The following is a 9066-nucleotide window of genomic DNA, read 5'->3' on the forward strand; positions in this document are numbered from 1 at the left end:
ATAGTCCCACACCGAAAAGGAAAATAAACCAACCCCAAACACACAAACATAAAGCACAGTATAATCAAGGAGGCATTAAGCCACCTCTTATCTCCCTGCAGGCCATGAAAGAATTAGTCAAGTGAACAAAGCCCACAGAACCTGCAATTAGGGCAATCTGTGGCTGAAGGGTCCTGGGAGGCAGCCAGTCAATGTAAAGACAGAGAGTTTGGAAAAATGAATCAAGAAGTCTAGTCAATACAAAACATTTTGATTATCCTGACTAAAGCGATAATGCCTTTCAAGTCACATCAAGAAATGTCCATCCACATTCTCTGATGTTCCAAGGAGAAAATAAAGGACGGAAATGCTATGAGATGAGTATTTCAGATTTTTGATGTTTTGGGCTGCCTCTTAAAAACTTGGGTTTAACTCTGCAGTTCAGTTACAGTAGCGAAATCCCTTTGTAGGATCAGAGGCCACCTGGGCTGATGTCCTTATAATCATGGCTAGCAGGTTCCTGTCGTGCCAGAGAGAGGCATTAAAATAATAGATGGGAGAAAACTTGGTCACATGACTGTCAGATACACTCTCTTCTCTTTCCTGATATGAATGTGCTTCTTCTGTGAGTAGCTATATTTCCAGAAGGCAAACGAGACAAGTGTGTTACCTATGTGTCTTGACCATTGAGGCTGCTCTAACAGACCACCATAGGTTATAAACTAAAGACATGCATGCTTTGTAGTTCTAGAAGCTGGAATCCTCCGTGGTTCACAGACGACTGTCTTCTCATTGTGTCTTCACAGGGCAGAAGGGTTGAGGGAGCTCTATGGGGTCACTTATTTTTCAAGTTCTTTTCTTTTTTTAAGTATAGTTGATTTACAGTGTTTCAAGTGTACAGAAAAGTGATTCAGTTATGCATATATATATACACACATATATATATACAGGTATGTATATATATACACTCTGTTTCAGACTCTTTTCCATTATAGGTTATTATAAGATATTGACTATAATTCCCTGTGCAATACAGTTGGCTCTTATTGCTTATCTAGTCTATATACAGTAGTGTGTATCTTTTAATCCCAAACTCCGAATTCATTCCTCCCCGCCTTTCACGTTTGATAACCATAGGCTTGTTCTCTGGGTCTGTGAGTCTGTTATCAAAAGTGTGTGGTAGGATCCGGCTGCTCGCCACTTAAAAGCCAATAAACAGGCCAGGTTGGTGGAAAGGAAAGTTTGCTTTACTTTCAGTGCATTGCAGTTCAGTTCAGTCGCTCAGTCGTGTCCGACTGTTTGCGATCCATGAATCGTAGCACGCCAGGCCTCCCTGTCCATTACCGTCTCCCGGAGTTAACTCAGACTCACGTTCATCGAGTCGGTGATGCTTTACTTTAGATGCCGGCAAATGAGGGGGGAGGGTGACGGCCATCTTCCCAAAGGTTGCAGCCAGTGGGCAAGAGCTTTTATAGACAGAAGCGGAGGGGCTACATGCAGCGACAGCACAGTCATCTCTAACAGTCGTAATCCAGTTGTCATAGATGGCCTGGCCAGCATCCTCTCGGCTGTTTTAGGTACAGCTAATCTTCAGTTCCAGGGTCCATTTTTTTCCACTTCTCTGCAGTCAGTTCTCAGAATCGTGGCAGCTCAAGTCCCGGGCACAGTCTGGCCATCGTGCAGTTAACTTCTCCACCTGGTGTTTCAGTATCTATAAGACAGCTCACAGGATATGGCTCAGAATATTATCTACAGCCCTCGAGAAAGAACTAAAACTCCTTGGCCTTGCTTAATGACACGTTATTATTATTTAGTCTCCTTTGACTGTTTTGCCTTGTTTCCACATTTCTCATTTTTCTGGTTAAATTTATTCTTTGACTAAAGCTTTCCACAGACAAAAGGCAGGAAAAGGACAAGGCGGGACAAGGACCATAGGTTCCTGCCCTGTCTCAAGTCTATCTTTGCTTTGTGCATAAGTTCATTTGCACCATGTTTTTTAGCTTTCACGTATAAGTGGTATCATACGATACTTGTCTTTCTCTGTCTTCACTTATGATAATCTCCAGATCCATTCATGTTGCTGAAAACAACATTATTTCATTCTTTTTTTATAACTGGGTAACACTCTACTCTGGGCTTCCCAGGGGGCTCTAGTGGTAAAGAACCTGCCTGTCAATGCAGGAGACTTAAGAGGATCCCTGGGTCAAGAAGAAGAACCCCTGGAGGAAAGCATGGCAACCCACTCCAGTATTCTTGCCTGGGAAATCCCATGGACAGAGGGGCCTGGTGGGCCACAGCCCATGACTGAGCACGCAGGCTCACAGCTTCTTTCAGAGAACAGAAGAGGGGGCGGTGAGGAAGTAAAGGAAAACAATCAGAAGTCTTGCAGATATCTCCTGAAATGATCAGCCTTGGGGAGGGGGTGTCTTAATTTCCTTTTTCTTGCAGGCATACACAGGTGGACAGGATCAGGATATCTCTCTGAGCAAAAGCACTTCGGTTTAATATTCAGGCAGAGGGGCAGAGCCCCCAGAGGCAGGCCTTTACGTATAGATAGTGTCCTTTGAGTGAACAAAAGCCACTGGAAGCAAAGGTTAAAGGAAAAGAAACAGATCCAACATCTGGTCAGATTTTGTTCTTCCCTGTAACATGACTTCGCATAAAAAATGATGGATAGCCACATCCCAGCTAAATGGGGAGCTGCCTTCTTTTTGATGTTCTGGGGTTGACTCTGAAGCCACTGTTTTATGTAATAGTCTCAGATGATAGTCTTTTGCATTAGTAAAAAAAAAAATCTTAAAATCTCCTTTAAATTAAAAAAAGATTAAAATGACTATTTTATCGTAGTTTGCTATATATACGTGTAATATTGAGACTAGTTAGGTTTTACCTGATGTATAATTTACGTTCACTCTACAAACAAAGCAAATGATTTTTTTAGAGATGTTTATAAATAGAACTGTGTGGATCACAAAAAAACTGGAAAATTCTTAAAGAGATGGGACTACCAGACCACCTTATCTGTCTCCTGAGAAATCTGTATGCAGGTCAAGAAGCAACAGTTAGAACTAGACATGGAACAACAGACTGGTTCCAAATAGGAAAAGGAGTACATCAAGGCTGTATATTGGCACCCTGCTTATTTAATTCATATGCAGAGTACATCATGAGAAACGCTGGGCTGGATGAAGCACAAGCTAGAATCAAGATTGCTGGAAGAAATATCAATAACCTCAGATGCAGATGACACCACACTTATAGCAGAAAGCGAAGAAGAACTAAAGAGCTTCTTGATGAAAGAGAAAGTGGAGAGTGAAAAAGTTGGCTTAAAGCTCAACATTCAGAAAACGAAGATCATGGCATCCGGTCCCATCACTTCATGGGAAATAGATGGGGAAACAGTGGAAACAGTGTCAGACTTTATTTTGGGGGGCTCCAAAATCACAGGAGATGGTGACTGCAGCCATGAAATTAAAAGACGCTTACTCCTTGGAGGAAAAGTTATGACCAACATAGACAGCGTATTGAAGAGCAGGGACATTACTTTGCCAACTAAGGTCCATCTAGTCAAGGCTATGGTTTTTCCAGTAGTCATGTATGGATGTGAGAGTTGGACTATAAAGAAAGCTGAGCACTGAAAAATTGATGCTTTTAAACTGTGGTGTTGGAGAAGACTCTTGAAAGTCCTTTGGACTGCAAGTAGATCCAACCAGTCCATCGTAAAAGAAATCAGTCCTGAATATTCATTGGAAGGACTGATGTTGAAGCTGAAACTCCAATACTTTGACCACCTGATGTGAAGAAGTGACTCATTTGAAAAGACCCTGATGCTGGGAAAGATTGAGGGCAGGAGGAGAAGGGGATGACAGAGGATGAGATGGTTGAATGGCGTCACCGACTCAATAGACATGAGTTTGAGTAAACTCCGGGCATTGGTGATGGACAGGGAGCCCTGGCGGACTGCAGTCCATGGAGTCACAAAGAGTCAGACACGACTGAGCGACTGAACTGAACTGAACTGTACTGATCAGAATCTAGACACAGACTTGGGACTTTTGTTTCTGCCTTTATTTTTCCGAACTTTTAAATCTTTTCAGTGACTTATAATAATAAATTTATAATAATTAATAACAATAATTATGTTGTGTATAATTATAATTTATAATAAATTAATGTCCTCTAGCTCACTGAAGACTTCCCCGGTGGCTCAGTGGTAAAGTATCCACCTTCTAATGCAGAAGACTTGGGTTCAGTTCCTGGGTCGAGGAGATCCCCTGGAGAAGGGAATGGCAAGCCGTTCCAGTGTTCTTATCTGGAGAATCCCATGGACAGAGGAGCCTGGCGGCTATAGTCCATGATGTCAGAAGAGTCAGACACTACTGAACAACTAACGAACAGTAATAACAAGCTCATTGACATTTCATTCGCAAAACGGGTTCATAGATTCAGTAACTGCTTTGTTCTTGGAGAAAACAAAGGCTTTGCAACTCTTTTCCCTCGTGAAATTATTCCCCACTTTTGGCAGACGTGAATTTGAGTCAGGGTTTTGCCCACTGCAAACGAAAGAAACTGTTTTACCAGACACTTTATGTTTAAGGAGAACATTCCTGAATAGTGTCTTCAATAGTCACGTTTTCTTTCAGGTCTTCCGGATATTCTCTTGAAATCTTGCTTGAGAACTCTTCTCTTTCCCAAGGTGATGTGGCTGGGTGGCAACAGGGCTCTGTTTCAGAGCTGAGGTTGGGACGCTGATCTCATTCTCTTTAACTTCTGCGACACCAGGAACTGAGGCCTCCCTTGTTCCATAGGGAAAATGAAGGGATTTCCTGCTTCTCTGGGATCTCTTTCAGCTCAAACTGACCTAAGTGTGCCCCTCTAATCTTTTCTGCTTCTTGTCTAGACTGTAAGGTCTCCCAGAGGGTCAGCTCTTCACTGGGGTTATCCCCAACCTCGGGCTTCGGCCCCAGGGACAGAGGTGAGCCTGAAGGTCTGTGACCCCTCTGAAAGCAGCTTGCATCCTGGGCACACTCTCCTTGCCAGGATGCCTGGGCTCGATGCCAGCCCTGTCCGCCCCAGAGGGTGACTCAGGACCTCTGTCCTACAGAGTGACTGCGTGACTACATCCGGTGACTACATCCCATCCCCATAGCCACGGCCCTTGAGGTTCCTCTGGTGTCGGGCAGCTCTGGGCCACAGGGCCCACCTGCAGGGCACCCCTGTCCTTCCAGGGGCCGACTGCTGGGCGGTGACAGGCTTCAGGAAGCCACGGTGTGGCCATTTCCTGAGCTCCTTCATGGTCCGCTGAGGCCGCTTCAGCCCAGCACCTAATAAATACCTAGTGCGGACTGATTGAAGAGGGGCTTTATCAAGGGGATTCCTGCAGGAGGAAGAGGGGTCATTGCCACGTGGGGAGCAGTGACAGCTGTGCCAGCTTCTCATGAGTTAGGGGAGTTCTCTCCGGCAGAGATAAGTAACCGGTTCCGGGAAGTAGGAAGAAACGATGGCCCAGATGGACAGGAGGGCAGACGGTGTCCCAGCCCAGAGGACGGGAAAGGGGGAGCTTCTGGGCAGGAGTGACCCGTGCCTCCAGCCAGGAGCAGGAGATGCCCCCAGATGGGCCGCAGACACAGAGCCACACACAGAGGGTGGGGGTCAAGAGGCCTCCCCTTTATCTTGAGCAGCCCAGCACCCACATGCTGTGTCACATGGATAGGTTTGGCGGCTCATCTCCAGGGACACAATTTTGCTGTAAAAGCAGCAGTTTTTTTTTTTTTTTCCAGGGATGTGCCATTTTATTATTTTTTCAACTTTTTATTTTGTATTGGAGTATAGCCAATCAGCAATGCTGCGATAGTTTCAGGTGGACAGCAAAGGGACTCAGCCATACGTACACACGTATCCATTCTCCCCCAGACTCCCCTCCCTTCCAGGCTGCCACATGACGTTGAGCAGAGTCCCCTGTGCAGTACGGCAACTGGTGCTTGCTGATTATCCATTTTAAATGTAGCAAAGCTGTGTTTACAGTTTCTCTTCTCTCTCTGCTGTGTGCTCTGTTGTGTCTGGCTCTTTGTGACCCTGTGGACTGTAGCCCACCAGGCTCCTCTGTCCATGGGATTCTCCAGGCAAGAATACTGGAGTGGGTTGCCATTTGTTACTTCAGGGGATCTTCCTGACCCAGGGATTGAACCTATGTCTCTTTTGCATCTCCTGTGTTGGCCTTGATGGTTATCCATTTTAAATATAGCAAAGCTGAGGTTACAGTTTCTCTACATTAGCTCAAAGAAGAGCCTTCAAGGAGACCCAGGCAGCTGCAGGGAGCCTGGGAGAAGAAGCCTATGATGGGCTTCAGGCCAGGCCTGCTCAGGACTGCTGAACTAGGGTTCCAGGAAACGGACCCCAGTGCCTGCATTCTCTTCTGAAACACCATGTGGAAGACTCCTGGGCATAGACCCTGGGGCTGGAAAGTGAAGTCGCTCAGTCATGTCCGACTCTTTGCGACACCATGGACTGTACCCTACCAGGCTCCTCAGTCCATGGAAATTTTCTGGGCAAGAGTACTGGAGTGGGTTGCCATTTCCTTCTCCAGGGGATCATCCCGACCCAGGGATAGAACCTGGGTCTCCTGCATTGCAGGCAGACACTTTGCCATCTGAGCCACCAAGGGGCTGGAAAAGAATGATCCATACTGAGGGAATGATTTGAAAAAAAGAGGCAGAAATCAGTTTTCCAAAAGCAGAGAACATTCTGTGGACCCAAGTCAGCTTGAAAAGAAAATTTTTGTTCAGGCAACAGTGGAGGGTCCCTGGAAGAAGAAGCAGGTGCCTGTGAGGAAATTTCCAACATGCCCCCAAAGACGGGGTCTTCCTCTCCCAAATCGTGAGGAGCCTGGTTCACCTGGGGGCTATTTCTTGAGGTTTATGTTATGTTATTTAATTTTTATTTTGATAAAACTCACATAACATTCACCATAGTAATTATTTTCAAGAATGCAACTCAGTAGCATAATATATCAGTTCCGTTCAGTTCAGTCATTCAGTCATATCCGACTCTCTGCGACCCCATGAATCGCAGCACGCCAGGCCTCCCTGTCCATCACCAACTCCTGGAGTTCACTCAGACTCGTGTCCATTGAGTCGGTGATGCCAACCAGCCATCTCATCCTCTGTCGTCCCCTTCTCCTCCCGCCTTATATACATACCTCATGTATAATACATGCACATAGCAAGATGATGGCGCTCGAGGTAAAGAACCCACCTGCCAATGCCGGACGTAAGAGGTGCAGGATCGAGACCTGGGAAGGGAGACCCCTGGTGAAGGACATGGCAGCCCACTCCAGTACTCTCGCCTGGAGAACCCCATGGCCTGCGGAGCCTGCTGGGCTGCAGTCCACGGGGTCACAGAGCCAGACACGGCTGCAGCCACTTGGCAGGCAGGCAGGCATGTGACGCACACTTTGCTGTTGTTGCTATTGTTCGGTCAGTAAGTTGTGCCGGAGTGTTTGTGACCCCATGGACTGCAGCACGCCAGGCCTCCCTGTCCTTCACCAACTCCCGGAGACTACTCAAACTCATGTCCATCGGGTCAATGATCCCATCCAACCATCTCATCCTCTGTCACCCTCTTCTCCTCCTGCCTTCAATCTTTCAGGCACCCTTCAATCTTCAGGGTCTTTTCCAACGAGTCGGTTCTTCACATAGGTGGCCAAAGTATTGGAGCTTCAGCCTTAGCATCAGTCCTTCCAATGAATATTCAGGATTGATTTCCTTTAGTATTGACTGGTTTGATCTCCTTGCTGTCCAGAGACCTCTCAAGAGTCTTTCCTGGGATCACAGTTCAAAAGCATCAAAACTTTGACATTCAGCCTTCTTTATGGTCCAACTCACATCTGTTGATGACTATTGGAAAAACGATAGCTTTGACTATACAGATCTTTGTCAGCAAAGTGATGTCTCTGCTTTTTAATACACTGTCTAGGCATATGTGTTATAATATTAGTATATGTATAATGTATATATGTTATGTGAAAGTGAACGTCGCTCAGTTGTGTCTGACTCTTTGCCAGAATTCTCCAGGCCAGAATACTGGAGTGGGTAGCCTTTCCCTCCTCCAGGGGATCTTCCCGACCCAGCTAGCTCTCCCACATTGCAGGCAGATTCTTTACCACTTGAGCCACCAGGGAAGCCATAATCTTATTAAAATCCTCAGTGATTGATAAAGGAATTGGCTCAGGGAGGTGAAGGCGTAATCCCAGGTGTACTGCTGGCAAGACACTGGGTTTATAATTCAGGATCACAGCTGCCTCCAAGCCTCCAGTGCCCTCCTGACAATCATAAATGTTTCTTTCTTCCATGACCATATCTGTCAGACTAAGGTGCTGGTTCTTTACAAAAGCAGAATGAAATAAAGTAAATAAAGTAAAATATTTGCCACCTGCCTGGGCAGCATTCCAGCCTGCGCTTCAATTGCTTCAGAGGCCGAGCCTCCCCAGCCATCCCTACCACGCCCGAGACCCAGGTCCCACCATCTCTTTCTCCCCTCCCCTCCCTGTCTCTCTCCTTCTCCTTCTTGCCACTCTCTCGTAACCACCAGGACTGTTGTTGACTGAAGGCTACAAGGAGAGTGCACACACACACTCACTGCAAATGGATGCTTTCACAGTCACACGGACATACACATATACACACGCACACTTGTACACACAACAAACACGAGCATGTCAACAATATGCACACTCATGCACACACACAAATACATACATATACACATATGTACTCACACATGCGTGCTTGTACACACTGAATACACACAAGCATATACATATATCATGCACATGCGTATACACGTTTATGCACACTCACACATACACACAATGGCCTTCCAACCCCACTTGTTTCAGAACTCTTTAGATCCTAGCATCCTCTTTTCTTAACCCTGTAACTCATTTCCCTGCTGCTTCCTCTTTTAAGATTTTTCCATCAGTAAGCACTTTAGCGCTGAAACATGGGTTGTATCTGGAGATTAACTCCAGTTGGAGAAAAAATTCCACATGTTCTTCCACCTCTTCGTAGCGTCTTTTGCAGATGATCG

This window comes from Oryx dammah, unplaced genomic scaffold, assembly GCF_014754425.2.
Source record: "Oryx dammah isolate SB20612 unplaced genomic scaffold, SCBI_Odam_1.1 HiC_scaffold_20, whole genome shotgun sequence".
NCBI lineage: Eukaryota > Metazoa > Chordata > Mammalia > Artiodactyla > Bovidae > Oryx > Oryx dammah.